The sequence below is a fragment of the Cydia amplana genome, chromosome 16 (assembly GCF_948474715.1).
Source record: "Cydia amplana chromosome 16, ilCydAmpl1.1, whole genome shotgun sequence".
Taxonomy (NCBI): domain Eukaryota; kingdom Metazoa; phylum Arthropoda; class Insecta; order Lepidoptera; family Tortricidae; genus Cydia; species Cydia amplana.
The window spans coordinates 1,199,167-1,215,889 of NC_086084.1; positions in this window are offsets into that span (position 1 = coordinate 1,199,167).

The window sequence follows — 16,723 nt, forward strand, 5'->3', positions numbered from 1 at the left end:
GTATTCCAATTTAAAATGGAGCTATAGTAATACGCATAATAAAAAAACCGATCCAACAATCTTCCAAAATCACCTTTGTATGAAAACCCCTCTCACCCCAAATACGAGGCACTACGGGGTGAGGTGGGTTTTCCTCTTTATCGTAAGTTATGAAATGGAACTACCCAAAATAAAATAAAAACTAAAATACAAACGTCCGGAACACTTATTATATACACCATTCAGTTTTCATATATAAAAATAAAATGTTATCGAGGTTTGAATTTCAGTTTTGACACTACTCACCCCATTTTACGGTACTTTTCTATGACAGATGACCACGTGATGCTTTCCATAGAAGACGAAGCTTCAGAAGCTCCGGCCTGGACACGGCCCGGTCTAACGTGAGTCAACCTGTTCATGTAAAATTTTATGTTATTTCAGAATGTCGTATTGAAATGAAATGAGAGCATAGCTTCGATAGTATGGCGGCGGCTTGTTTCTTGTGACTTGTTTATAGTTATAAATCCATATCAAGTGAATACTAATTTGTTATTCAGTGTCAATGTCACCTCAGATTACAAAAATTCAAGCAAACATGCTATATACAGTCAAAGAAATTAATTTCCGTACTATTTCGTACCTTGTCATAGTGACGATCAATATGAAAGTCGCTAGGTACCTCATACTATTGTCACTGTGACAAGGTACGAAAAGGTACTGAAATTAAATTCCTTGACCGTACATATATTTTCCCGGTTATTGACCTATAGGTTTATTATTATCAATATAACTGATTATAATATCACGATATCGGACAAGGATTATTACTTTCACAAGATCTTATTGATCGTTTTTCAATAATACACATGATTAAGCAATATTTTTATTGGATGCTGAAACTGTACATACTAATATTATGGACATAATGTATACTCGGATATAGAATACGGTGCGGATGGCACGACAGGCGTGTAATCAATGTTTTTAACGTGTGGCGTATGACACGATAGGCGTGCCATCATATTCTATGGCGTAAGGCAAGCCTGTCGTATCATGAAATAATTGTTCGCCACCACAGCCAAAAGTTCTTACTATTTTTAGTTAACCCGCTCACCCGCTCCGTGCAACCGCACGAGCTTACGGACGCCAGCATAAAACAGATTCACTTGTGTATAATTTCACACATAATAACCCTTTCTCACTGCTACTGAGTGTACATTACACTCAATCGCCGATCACCCGTGAGACATGCAACAGACATACCGACAGCATGAGTAGGGGTACATTTTACCCCGTAACATGACAAGGGGAAATACCTATACCTACCCATTACCTTCATCGTTTATTTAACCCTTTGTTTACCGAGTAAATAGAACGGAGCCGAAATTATGTTTATTGTATAAACAATAAACAGGAATGATAATATTAATGTTTGTTTGCGGCGTATTTAGATAGTGCGAAATTTTTGATGTTGCATATTGTTATTGAAATAGCGTGATTCAATTTTGCAAAACGATGATTCGGCAAATAGTTATTTAATAAGAGTAACAACAAGGATTTCGAATCAAATATCTATATAATAGTTATTTGTTTTATAAGAGGATAAAGTTATTGTTATGCGTTGCGAGGGTTTCAAGGCACGAGAGTAAAACTTTTCTCCTAAGTGAAACAAAAATGTTCACCACACCAACACATGGAAAATATTACTCGTAACTGTAAATTAAATACATCGTTAATTAAAACATTAATTATACTTACTTACCTAAGTTGATTCTATTAGGATCAACATAAGCTCTAAATTTTCATTAGAAATTACTTTGCCACTCTACTGGATAAATTGCAACTTCCTTAGTTTTCAAAGAATAAATAGAGCATTTACGGTCTGGTGTGGTGATAATTTTTTTTTATTTATTAATTTAAATTTTTTTACACAAAATATAATGTTACAACAATGAACAAATGGCAGACTTAGTGTCAAATGGCATTTCTTTTCTTTTAGGATAGGTTTAATAACTGGAAGAATTTTTTTTTGCACCACAAACAAGACAAGTTTTGAGGCTTAAATATAAATACAAACTAAAAATATAAAAAATAACTACCTACTAATAACTTAACTATGTTTTAAGATATTTTTTATCTCAACTGTCCAAGTCTCAGAATACCACCTAAGTGTTCAATTGTAAGGAAACAGACATGACTTTGACTCTAAGGACACTAAGGACAGCTACACAGGATAATCAATATCAGACGAACCGTCCTTGTTTTGATAATCAAATGTAAACCTTATAGTACGGACTTAAGGCTCACAATGTACAGATATTATTGGACATGTTGGTACAAGCACGGAAGTGTTATTGCTTCCGGTCGAGTATTGTTCCAATTGCCTTATGTATGAGGCGAACTAATTAGTTTTCATAATCACTACACAGTATAAAACAAAGTCGCTTCCCGCTGTCTGTTTGTCCCTATGTATGCTTAGATCTTTAAAACTACGCAGCGGATTTTGATGCGGTTTTTTTAATAGATAGAGTGATTCAAGAGGAAGGTTTATGTATAATGTGTTAACCCGCGCGAAGCCGGGGCGGGTCGCTAGTACCTAATAAAGCTTATAAAAGTTTTATAAAGCTGATCTGTTAAAAAGTGGAGCCAAAATATGCCATTACAACAGTTCAGTGAAAGAGTGACAATGTTGACATTCGGACAGCAACTGCAGCCGCATTAAAGTGACGTCTGAATGTCACCTTTACTGTTGTGCTGGCTTTACTGCGACGGCGAATGTCACTCATTTTATAGTGGAAATTGACAGCTGCCACCGCAGCCGGCATCAGTCACTTACGTAAGTATATGGACAATCTATAAGGTTTCCTTAATTGATGACGTAGAGAATGCCTCCTGGAATGAAGTCCGCCATTTGCACTTTCATGTCTTTTGATAAATAAAATTACGAGATCCAGAAACCATACATATAACGTATAGATAATTGTATAAGTATAAGGTCACTATTATCCACGATACCTTCGGGTTTTTGGTGTTCAACGCAACCATCTTGAGGTCACCTTAAACTGGCCATCATTGCCTAACCCTTACACGGTCGGTAAGGAATATTAGCACAGGCCCACAACTTGATTGACAGCGTTTATTTATTCATTCGCATCGGAAGGGTTGAGGGTACAGTCAGCAACATAAGTGCGAGCTGATAAAATACTGAAAAGCTGTAATAATAATATATTGACTCGAATTAAAAACACACACACACACACACACACACTGATTATTTAACCACCAATCAGTCACCTGCAATAATATGTTACACAACGCATACCGCAAAAATATCTGACACGATCTTATTTGTAGAGCCATAAGAGCGTGTCACATATTTTTGCGGCCTTCGAAGAGTAACATAATTATATTATTGCAGGTGACTGTACAGCTAATTTTCGGTTTTTCATTGTTTGCACTTGTTTAGAGAATGTTAATATGATGCTTATTTTTCATGTCACTATAAGATGATTGTGATGTCAGTGTAAATGCCGTATTGACTTCTCAAAGAGCCCTTGAGGTACTTATTGTGCGACATAAAATTGTAGAAATTAAATAAAATGGAAGTAAAAAAAATCCATACTAAATCGTTGCCACGTTTAAGCTTTTTACCTCAAAAATGTGACAGTTACGAAGGTAGTGGCGCCCACAGAACAAGTAGAATGGCGATGCGAGCAGGGTACGTGTCGCCGCCGGTTATGAGCAAACGCTCGCATGCTAGTACTCGCCCGCGCTGACCGAAAAACGTAAACATGCCTTTTGCGCCACAATAACGTTCAGATTAAAAAGCCAGACATCAAATCTGTCTAAAGGAGGCGTATCCATTCACCACGCACACAAGTTTTTACTACCGTTGCGAGCGAGAAATGTGGAAATGTGGACAGGAACGAGCGGCGACACCGGTTCCGATACTAATATGTTCTGTGGTGGCGCCCTCGATAATTTTCTTCAATTTCTTGTAGGAATGACCTGTAGAAATTTATTGAAATTTTGAATTTAAGCGTACAAACTTTTGAAGTCGATTGTACAATGCGTCGGAAGGATGATGGTTTGAATTTGAGTAAGGAACAATATTAGTTGAATAATTTGTAAGTAATATCTAAGTAGATAATACTCGTAATACGCGTATTCATTACTTACAAGCAGAACATGAGATGTTTACGTAGCGTAGAAGTACAGTTCAGTTATCGACTCAAAAAATCCGCCATTTTGATTTTTGCTACAGCAATGCAGTCGGCAGTATTGTCGCGCTGCTATACTGCTCCAGTAATATTGTGGATTGCATTGCTTTCGGAAAATTGCTGCTTGCATGAGGTGGGATTTAAATTTTATTACAATTTTGCTGTTGATATTATATGATCGCTTACCTAATTAGTGATCTCAACTGCGAAATATATTTCCTGGATGTTTCAATTGACCGAAAACGTTTTTTTTTTCAGAAACCGTTAATTTTTCCAATCTTTTGAAATCAAGCATTCTGTAGAAGCCATTGGGTTAGGTTAGATTAGATTGGTCTAAAAATTCAACGTAAAAACTAGTGCCCTCGCCAATACCTGGGCAAACACCTGGGATTAGTTGCCAAGCGGACCCCAGGCTCCCATGAGCCATGGCAAAAATGCTGGGACAACGCGAGGAAGATTATGATGATGAGATGGGTACCTAACCCTTTTAATTATTGGGTGCGTGCGTACTGCACGGTGATCATAAAATTGGTGGTGGTACGGATCCCTCTGAGCGCGAGTCTGGCTCCTACTCGGACAAACCCACAACTTTGCGTAGGTACGTACAACGATTCCATTCCTTTCTCACCATTAATTTCAGAGCATCGTCACGCGTGCCTGGCTATGTCCGTGACATTGGTTGCTATTACATCGCGAGTTGACTGTCAACCAGTGTTGCGAGACCTTTTTTTATATCACGTCGGTGGCAGCCAGCCTGATGGTAAGCATCACCGCAGCCTATGGCCCCTATGGGCGCCTGCAACTCCAGAGGTATTGCAATGCGCGTTGCCGACCCTTTAAAAACCTGTACACTAATACATACTCCATTTGTAAGGTTCCGTACCTCAAAAGGAAAAAAAGGAACCCTCATAGGATCACTCGTGCGCCTGTCTGTCTGTTCGACCATTCGCAATTTGCGAATTTCGGTTTTCGCGGTAGCCCCTCAGATCTGCGCAGACAATGACATGTTTGTTGCAGATTGCGCGCTAAAAGGGGCCCACTTATCAGCCCGCCGGACGACATCAGCCTGTCAGTTAGAGCAAAAAGTTGACAGTTCCGAACAACTGACAGGCTGAAATCGTCCGGCGGACTGATAATCAGTGGGGCCCTTAATGAGAACCTTCATGCAAATTTCGCTACTAAGATGCGCAACCTGCAGCAAACGTGTGTGACCACTCGAAGTGTATTTGCTAGATATTGTCACATTTAGCGTAGACGACTCTGAATTGGCTCACTGATTACCAGTCCGCCGGACAATATCGGCCTGTCAGTTGTTCGGAACTGTCACCTTTTGCGTCTAACTGACAGGCCGATATCCTCCGGCAGACTGGTAATCAGTGGGCCCCTTTAAGGGGAAGGCTACTTAATTATATACTGGTTTTCCTGTATCCTATCTCCCGGGTTAGTCAAGCGTTTGTAACGACCCCAGCAAAGGGACTTCCTGAGTCGCCCCAAACACTAAATTTCACTTACGCCCCGCGTAATGAAGCGCAACCGGCCTGTTTTATATGCAGGCGAGTTCTTAAAACGTTGTTTTATAGCTCTGAGTTACAGCACAGAGTAAATAGACTCTGGCTTGGCCAAACCGGAAGGTCGTGGGTTCAAACCCAGGCTATTAGTAGCGATGAATCAGAATCAAGTAAGTATTCTATTCGTGATAAACTTAAAATTACATACAGAGGTATAACTAAAATTAGTTTCGTTTTTAATTTTTTTATGGATTGACCATGGACACCTGCAATACCAACAGGGGGTAACGAGTACAAGTGCGTTGCCGGCCTTTAAATTGGGAGTAGATACGCTCTATTCTTAATGTTTTGAAGGTCATATCTGCTCTTAGAATTTTTCCAAGGTCGATTTCCATATATCATATTCACATAATATTATAAATTGAAAAATAACTCTGTATGTAATCTATCTGTCTGTTTTTTACCTCTTCACGCTAACAACGGTGAAACAATTCAGATGAAAATTTTGTATGGAGATAGAGACCTGGGTAAGGATAGGCATAGGATAATTTATACCAATCATTTATCATTCATCCCACTCAGACGAAACCGCAGGCAGAAGCTAGTAAAATATACATAGACATATACAAATGTATAAAATATACATATACAAAGTAAGATATAAATATCTAAAGCCATTCCCTCACTCCGTAGTTTCCCTTAACGTAATTTCCTCGGAAGCAACTAGCTATTGTTTATTCATTTGTAAAATAGATATTTGGGAGGGAAGCGAACTAGTCCGTTGACTTTATAATCCTGAACGATAATGGAAAATAGCGGAGAGGACTCGCATATAATGTAAGGTGCAGGGGGCAATTTAGACTGTGGGATAATTCAAACTAATCTGAATATATTCTTTTTTTTACACTATTAACTATAGAGTCTTACACAACACATCTCTTTCGCAATCTGGACATATATGACACTCTAGTTAATAATGTAAAACATGGAAGATATTTCGATTAGTTTCAATTATCCCGCCGTCTAAATTGCACCTTAATCATTTTTAAGAGGAAAGTGAACGACCGCTTCTTAATGCGAATGCAGTCCCCATTTACCTCTCTGGATATTAAGATTACGAAAAATTTTTTTATAGAATTTTATGTCTTTTGTTTACGAGATTAGAAAGGTGGATTTGTCATTTACTGAAGATGATGATGATTAAAAAATTATGGAAACAGCGGCGGTATAGTAGACATCAGAATGTCATCTTAACCAAATTATAAATAATTCCGACCTAAAAATATGATCTCCAGCTTGACAATCCAATTTATCTTGATCTAAAACAAATTAATAGATAAGGGTTGAAATTCCTTATAAAATTAAGATGCCTTTGCGACCTCAACCCTCATCTCCACCACTATTTCAATATCGTCAATTATTGCGTTCAGGTCAACAAGGGGTGTTTATAAACTCCAATTCTTGTACCTAGAGGTTTATCTATGTAGGTGACCTGATCTCGAGGTCTTATACTTATGTATATGTCGCAGGGAAATGATCAAAACAGAGATTTGAACAAATCTCTAAGGGATATGATCAAATCACGCAGGATGTTAAAATGGCGAATCCATATCATCATTTCCCTAGAAAAATTCAGTCATTTGACCAAATCACTGACTCTGTTTAGTGAAAAGACAAAATCGGCCAATAAACGCGAAACGCTTTTTCATTTCACTAGATTTGTTTAGGAATTTGATAAAATCCCTAACCACGACAGTAAGTTGACGAAACGAACTCAAAAAGTCAACTAGTTTTATCATTTCGCTAAACAAGTTTAGTGAAATGATAAAGTCTCAACTGGAAGATGGTACATATATGGTGATTTGATTAAATCTCTGAACGGTTTAGTGAAATGACGAAAGCAAGTATAGAATACAACAGTTTACTCTCTACAGTTAAGCGATTTGATCAAATCTCTGACTAGATTAAGTGAAATTTTTTGAAAATATCGGCTGAAAAAATGAAAGAGACTTCTCTGCACAAATTCAAAGTTGCTAATCAAATCAAGCGTGTTGGTGGACATTCCTGAGGTAGACAGAGGTCCATTAGATGGAAGTAATGTACCGGGGATTGTTTTAAATATCTGCTAAGCTAAGCTAAGTTTTTATTTAAAAGCTAAGTATTTGGAGGTCAGGGGTTCAAGAAGTGTTCCTGTGAAAAGTCCAAAGTACAATGCAAAACAAATAGATGTGCCTGTAAAAAAAAATACTGTCACGTGTAACTCAAGATGCCACAAATCTACACATGTTTTAACAAATAATTGGCTACTTTTCCTACTAGCACACTACTAGTCAAATCAGCTACTTTTTTAGAATTGTCAAAACGATTTCCTAATATGGAATTTATATGAAAACCTGTATAGTGACGTCACGGTCAACTCACGTACTTTACTACATTTCAATCCGATTTATTAAAAAAAAATATGTTTAAAATAACTGCTGTCTACGTTTTTCTAATAATTATCTGGTGCTTTATTTCGTGCACGGTGTGAAATAATTAATTTGAAGTAGAGGAAAGTACTCTATTAGAATTACGTTTACGCACTTGTAGCTTCGTTTTTCATTACCGTCAAAACTGGCAACTTTACCATCAGAAGGTAACTTTACCATAGTCTAATGTAGTAAGAAAGTATGGTATAATTATAATAATTAAAAAGACAATCCCTTTTAATAATTAATTATTTTGTTTCAATTTACAACCACCTATTCTTGTATTCGATTAACTTTGATACCTACAGTACTATTGACATTTTACCTCAATCGCTTACAAATCGCTTAACTGTAGAGTAAACTGTTGTATTCTGTACTTGCTTTCGTCATTTCACTAAACCGTTCAGAGATTTAATCAAATCACCATATATGTACCATCTTCCAGTTGAGACTTTATCATTTCACTAAACTTGTTTAGCGAAATGATAAAACTAGTTGACTTTTTGAGTTCGTTTCGTCAACTTACTGTCGTGGTTAGGGATTTTATCAAATTCCTAAACAAATCTAGTGAAATGAAAAAGCGTTTCGCGTTTATTGGCCGATTTTGTCTTTTCACTAAACAGAGTCAGTGATTTGGTCAACTGACTGAATTTTTCTAGGGAAATGATGATATGGATTCGCCATTTTAACATCCTGCGTGACTTGATCATATCCCTTAGAGATTTGTTCAAATCTCTGTTTTGATCATTTCCCTGCGACATATACATGCTGATCTTTAAGCCAGATGTTTCAAATTAGAGTAAAGCGGCGCGGAAGGCGGAAAATATATCAGTAGTCTACTTTTTAGGGTATGTACCCAAAGGGTAAAAACGGGATGCTATTACTAAGACTGTGTAGTTTGTTCGTCTGTCCGTCAGTATGCTGTATCTCATGAACCGTGATAGCTAGACAGTTGAAATTTTCACAGAAGATGTAGGTATTTCTGTTGCTGCTATAAAAACAAATACTAAAAACAGAATAAAATAAATAATTAATGGTTTTGTTATACGAGTACAACAAACGTGGTTTTTTTTTGCGTAATGGTACATAACCTTTCGTGCGCGAGTCCGATTCGCACTTGGCCGGTTTTGAGCGTTGTTTCATTCACTACTATTGATTTATTAATTTAGGCAGAATGCTGCTGAGTTTTACATTGAAAATACTGACGTTTATAAATTATTTTGTATAAGTATGTTTAAAAATATTTAATTTGAGTAATTTAACAGCCGTTTAAATTATTTTTTACACAATTTTCTTTTATGGCTGAATCCGGATGGGTCTGTGCCTTAGAATCCTAACCTGCCAAAACAAATGTTTGAAATGTCACCGTATTCAATGATTTCGCTTAAAATTTAATTTTTTCTTCGCAAGTGTGATGAAAAACAATGTGTGTAACTCCGGGGGTAAAAATATTGTTACTTGAGTCTTTAATTCAAGTATATATAGACTCTCGTACAATATTTCACTAACCCCCCCCCCCCCCCCACGTTGCACAGTAGACAAGGTTTAAAAAAATCATTAAAAAAATAAGTACTTATGTATTCATTTCTTTCAAAATCAGGTCGATAAAAATGCTAAACATTATTAGGTTCATTTTACACTAATAATAATTACTAAAGGTTCAAACTTCACTACTTAAACTCAAATGCAAGCATAATATTTAACCTTCTCCGCCGTTCCATACACCGTGTCCCGCACTTAAAATTATTAGTTTGGTTTAAGTCGACAGGAACTTTGCCGAGCCTTTACGTATTATCTACACTAATAAACAGGGTCGCTATTCACACACGTCGCCTTAAGAGATCCATTATAGTGTGACCCCCGTACCACATAATAAATAATAGTACTAGGCACAGAAGACTCACTCTCTAACAAAACGCGTCTGTTACGATCAGCACAGATATGGCCGCTAGGTGGCGACAGCGCCACGCGCGGCTTTAGCTGTCCCCAAAATTGGTGTGGAACGGATGTACTTTTAGCTACCTGTAGCAAAGCGACGAAATTGCGGAGTGAGCCACGCCTGCCCGTACAGCATGTTTGAATGGGCCAGTTTTTATAGGGTTGTTGATTTTTTTCGTCTAGTTTCAACAAAATTTGAATAGGGATATTCGGTACATACATACTTACATAATAAGCGCAATTTTATCGTATGTTCACAATAAAGTTCAGTAGCGTATCGTAGTCATCCCTCTCTATCACTCTTCCACACTAGTGCGACAGTGACAGTTGCGTTTCTTTCGCTACGAAGCGTTAACGATTGAACGTTGGCTATGCACCCAGTATCAGTCTTGCGGACCATCATTTACGAAGTCAAAAATATACTAAACTAGCGACCCGCCCCGGTTTCGCACGAGTTGGCAAATTATACAAAACCTTCCTCAAGAATCTCTTTATCGATAGGTGAAAACCGTATGAAAATCCGTTCAGTAGTTTTTGAGTTTTTCGCGAACATACAAACACACAAACAGACAGAGGCGGCGGGGGACTTTTTTATAAGGTATAGTGAAGATTCGTGTTTATAATACTTCTTCGCTGCCGGCACTCGCCAAGCAATGTTATTAAGGTGACGAGAGTTGGTGAGTTTGTTACCGAAAATCTCGGGAACTACTCAACCGATTTGCCAATCCGGTACAACTTGGGCTCGTTTCGAAGTTACCGGTTTCGTTGTTTGAAAGAAACTTGGGTTCATCGTGGTTGATATTATTATTAGTACGTTGTTATGTTTTGATTAGTTACTTTAGATGAGTTTTGTTTCTTATAATCTGTAGATGTCTTATACCTTCAAGCCTTCCGCTGACCAAGGTTGGAATCAAACCGCGTCTTTAAGGATGACTCACGCTAGAGCGGCCTGGGCCCAGGCCGAGGCGTCTGACATGTCTTTTTCTATGACGGCTGAGCGGTGATCACGTGATGTTGTGACAGAAAACGAAACGCTGGAAGCTCCGGCCCGGCCCCGGCCTATAGTTCGTTTTTTTTAGCATTAGAAAGAACTTGAAAGAAGGTAAGCGATCTTGACATGTCTTTTAATTGAAAAACGCTTTATAAAAATCAGTAACTATTACTTATGAAAGCAGAAGAATATAAATGATCGTATCAGATTCTTAATTGTTACATATTTGCCGTAACTTATTTTTAAAATGTGTTTTTCAATTAAAAGATACATCAACATTGATTACCTTATTTCTAATGCTAAAAAAAACGAACTATAGCGTGAGTCATCCTTTAAGGGGCCCACTGATGATTTAATTAGTCTGCCGGACGATATCGACCTGTCAGTTAAACGCAAAAGGTGACAGCTCCGAACAACTGACAGGCCGATATCGTCCGGCGGATGGATAATCAGTGGGCCCTTTTACGCGTCCAACGTCATTTCTTCAATCGGTTTAATCTTGTGACTAAGTATTTACAAACACACATAGAAATGTCAAATTCAAAAACCTGCCCTTACTAACTAATCTTGAAAGTAACTTAGATTACATGCGTCTCCATGCTATAGGTTTTGCTTGACATTGAAAAGAGAAAAATATTATTAACTCACATTTATAGACGGGGTCCCTTTGTTTCCCATAAAGTTTTAAGCCATAATCTATTGTTTGTCATATTATCATTAGTCATAAAACTGAAACCCTTAATCAAATAACGGGAAATTATTTCCCACTTCGTTCTAATTTACGAAATATTTTTTATCTTTTTAATGGCAGCACTCAGCGATACCAACCATACAGATTTAAAATCTTAGTAACATTTTGAATTTGAAAAATGGCAACACTTTTCTAATGGCCGCCATTTGTGTCCATATGTTAATGTCAGTTTTCGTGATTTTTTTTACAATAACAACATTTTTTTTGGTGTTTTGAGCTTAAGTGCGTAAAAAAATCTGTTAAGTGCATACACTGAATACTATCATAAACTAGACTTATTTTCCCTGTGTTTTGCTTGAAAATAAATGTGATAACGATATGAATTAGCCAAGATTTTAAGGTTTTAGTAAGTGGGAAATTATTTCCCATTGTTTGTTCCTGAACTTACGATTTACAAAAAAATTGGTAGGTTTTATCAAGTGGGAAATTATTTCCCAGTGTTTGTTCTATACCTAAATTTTAATTTGTTTCCATATACGAAAATATATGCCCGTTTGTCTGTTACACAAAAAAAATCGGAGTCTTCTTTTTTCTTTTATTTATTTCCTTGATTTTTGAAAATAACGTTAAAAAATCATACTTGAATTCCAAGCAAAGCCTGGGGGAGCTACTAACTAGTAAAAAGTTCGTAACCGTATCGGACAATTTGCTATTCCATAACGGATAACGGGAAATTATTTCCCATCGCAAAACCCCCCTTTCCCCCACTTAAATTTTTTATATATATTTTTCGGACTCTACGCACCTAAATTACCTAAAAACCATTCTTAGTTTTCAAAAATCTCATAAAAAGTGTTCCGTTTGATTAAGGGTTAACTTTTCAAGATTTTCGCCAGGTTATCCAGGTTAACCTAACCCGTTAGGTTAGGTTTGTTTTATGGCAATCATGAAAAGTGACGCGTTTCTGAACCAAATAAATTATGACTAACGAAAATGCGGGCAAACAATACATTATGGCACTGATTTAAACTTTCACGATTTTTACACATTATTATTATTTTTATTTCGCGCGGTTAGACGATGCTGATGTCAACTTAAGCCAGTCTTCTCCGAGACCACGGGGACAACGCCGTCCTCGAAACGTCGGAGGTAAATCTTAAAACTTAGATACGCGATTAAGTCCCGTTGTATAATTTAATAATACATTATGGCTTAAAACGATTTGGGAAACAATAGAGACCCTTTATAGACATTATGTGTAGAGGGTGGTTTGAAAATGTGATGTCTACCCCAAACTTTTTCATACACTTTTCGTCGGGTAGCTGCACTCAGTTTTGACATTTTGCCGGGACATCAGTTAGCTGCGACCACGACCAGTGAAAACTGTGTCGAAACGTCGGTAATAAAGGTAATAAAATAAATTTCGCGACACATCCGTCTATAAATGTGAGTTAATATATGTTCAAAACGCGAAAGTTTTAAATATTATGATAAAACTATTTTCCCTTTTTAGGGTTCCGTAATATGGCAAAAAACGGAACCCTTATGGATTCGTCATGTCTGTCTGTCCGTCCGTATGTCACAGCCACTTTTTTCCGAAACTATAAGAACTATACTGTTTAAACTTGGCAAGTAGATGTATTCTGTGAACCGCATTAAGATTTTCAAACAAAAATAAAAATAAAACAATAAATTTTGGGGGTTCCCCATACTTAGAACTGAAACTCAAAAAAAATTTTTTCATCAAACCCATACGTGTGGGGTATCTATGGATAGGTCTTCAAAAATGATATTGAGGTTTCTAATATATTTTTTTTCTAAACTGAATAGTTTGCGCGAGAGTCTCTTCCAAAGTGGTAAAATGTGTCCCCCCCCTGTAACTTCTAAAATAAGAGAATGATAAAACTAAAAAAAAAATTAAATGTACATTACCATGCAAACTTCCACCGAAAATTGGTTTGAACGAGATCTCGTAAGTAGTTTTTTTTAATACGTCATAAATCCCCTAAATACGGAACCCTTCATCGGCGAGTCCGACACGCACTTGGCCGCTTTTTATTTTGTTTACCTTAGTGTAAACAACTACAAAAAATAACAAAATAAAATGACCTTATCAAAAAACCTTTACGCTAGCAAATCGCACGCTCGAGTAATAAAAATTATATTACCGTATAATATTTTTATCTTGCCTTTTTAGCCTGAATTAAAACCGTTTCCTGCGCAAATTACGTATCACATTTAGGTATAAAACATTAGTATGCACTAACTTATAATCATGTCAAAGAAAAGATGCTCTACTAAAAGCCAAGACAGGCCAAATTCAAAAACCTCTCCTTTTTTTCTGTGTTTACCGTAAAAGTATAAAACTTTGCCCAAGCGTCACAGTTCAGTAAATGCGAAATAACTTAAAAGTAGGTAGTTACAGATACACTCTTATTTGTAACTCCTAAGTTATTTCGCTTATACTGAACTTTATACTTTTACGGTACTTCAGTAAGAACAACCCAAAAAATACGAATGAAAATGATCACATGAAAAACCCGTCACAAAAGGAGATTCTTGACAGAGGAGAGTGTAAAAGAGCCTTAATTAAAACCGTTTCGTGTGCAAATACCTTATTTAGATATAAAACATTAGTAATGTACTTACTCATATAATCATTTCAAAGCCATTGCCTCGGCCATTGTTCACTTTGCGTATCTACCTACTAGAAAAACAGGTCACTTTCAAAAACCTCTCCTTGAGAGATGTGGAAATTATCACATGAAAAACCCGTCACGAAGGAGATTCTCGACAGAGGACTGAGGAGAGTGTAATAGAGGCTTAATTAAAACCGTTTGGTGCGCATTACCGGGTATCCCACTTGATTAACTCCGCGTTTCGGGAGGATCGTAAAAAACTCGGCGAAATGACGAACGCACCTCGGGGTATAAGGTGTTGGTTACATTGACAAAGATACAATATTTTTTGAAACAAGAACCAGATATATTAACTCACATTTATAGACGGGTCTAACGCGAAATTTATATTCAATTACCTTTATTTACCGACGTTTCGACACAGGTTTCACTGGTCGTCGTCGCGGCTAACTGATGTCCCAGCAAAATGTCAAAACAGAGCTTTGTGCAACTACCTTTTTTGCAGCGCTTTAATGCAGCGGGTCCCATATAGACATTTGATCTCAAAAACAAACCTGATCGATTGATACCATTAATACAAATTTGTCATCTAGCCTATTTGATCTTGTACGTCTTGTATGATCTACTAATAGTGCGAATGCCGACTCCCTTCCGTGTTGCTCGAAGGTCTCAATTGATATATTTATATACCTTGGACTTCGTCGGTATTGCCTCTCTATCGCTATATCTTGTATGTTAGAGCGATAGGGAGGCATAGAGAACGGAGATAACAGTATATAAGTCTACATGTTAAATAATATTTTTAATTTTGGAGATGTGTAAGGTCCCCAATGTCAGAGAAAATATGAATACTAGATTTGGAGGTAAGGCTCTACCGAATGAAGTTCAAAGTTCAAAGTACTTGCAAATGAAATTATATGAAATAATTTTACATGGCAAGAAACCCGGCTTTAATACTATCACAACATAGTATAAAACAAAGTCGCTTCCCGTTGTCTGTCTGTCCCTATGTATGCTTAGATCTTTAAAACTAGGCAACGGATTTTGATGCGTTTTTTTTTAAATAGTATGGTTCAAGAGGAAGGTTTATGTATAATTTGTAAACCCGTGCGAAGCCGGACGGGTCGCTAGTTTATAATATAAAATCATTGTAGGTACCTATGAACTTTAGATTACGACAGACATTTATTGTATGTTAATATTATGATTATTTCTGTAATCTACATTGAAGTCGTTCCTTAATTCATAAGGGCCAAGATAATGGTCATAAGATTGGTCGGAAATTGTTTTTTAACGAAAACCTATAAAACCCGTGTGGGCATTAACAATGGCCAATGAATTGGAAACGATAATTTTTATCACCGGATATAAGTTGTATCGTAAACGAATATAAGACGATAAAATTGTGAGATGATGTAAAATAGTTATTTTCGATACAAGTGCGAAAAAGAGGAAGTTCGAAACGAGTGGCGATAAATTAAAACACGACCGAAGGGAGTGTTTTAAATCGACACGAGTTGCGAATTACCTATTCGCACGTGTATCGAACAACGTTTTACAGTACCTACATATGGCACTTTAAAGTTTCGACATACGCACGAAAAGTGCTATTTTACGCACTAGTGCGGAAAAGTAGCCCCATATGTACTGTAAATGTAATTTACAATTTGTATTTGTATTTAATGTAATTTATGTAACGTAATTTACAGTACATATGGGGCTACTTACCCATATGTAAGACCGCTATTTACGTCGTATGAAGGTACAGCATCCATTATGCGTGTCCCGACACTTAGCCGATTTTTTTAACTATAAGGTAAGTAGGTACTTTAGTGTGAACGCCCCCTAGCGTAATATTAGAAGCGGTGTCAAAACAATTTCCCCGGGACGTTTTACTGCCATTTTAAATGAAGAACGCCTGACAACGCGAAAAAAGTTACCCATTTTCCCCCAAAAAATTAAGCAATATCCTGTCCATATTATCTTCAACGCAGATTATCTTCGAGAATTTATAACTTCGTTACTTAAGGACTCTTGCTTTTGGACAATACTTGTTTATAAAAGTCCTGAAATTGAAGCATTGTTTAAAAACACTTACCAGCTCATATTTAAACCTTATTTTAAAAGTTTTAAGGTTGGTTTTTGCTTAAAGATGGAGGTTCGATAGTGACAGGAAAATTTACGGTTTTTTTTTAAAGAAAACATGTCTCTTTTTAAAGGGGATAACGAAGTTACGACGAGGAGTTTATAGTCGATCCATACTAGAATATACTTTTAACTGGCGGA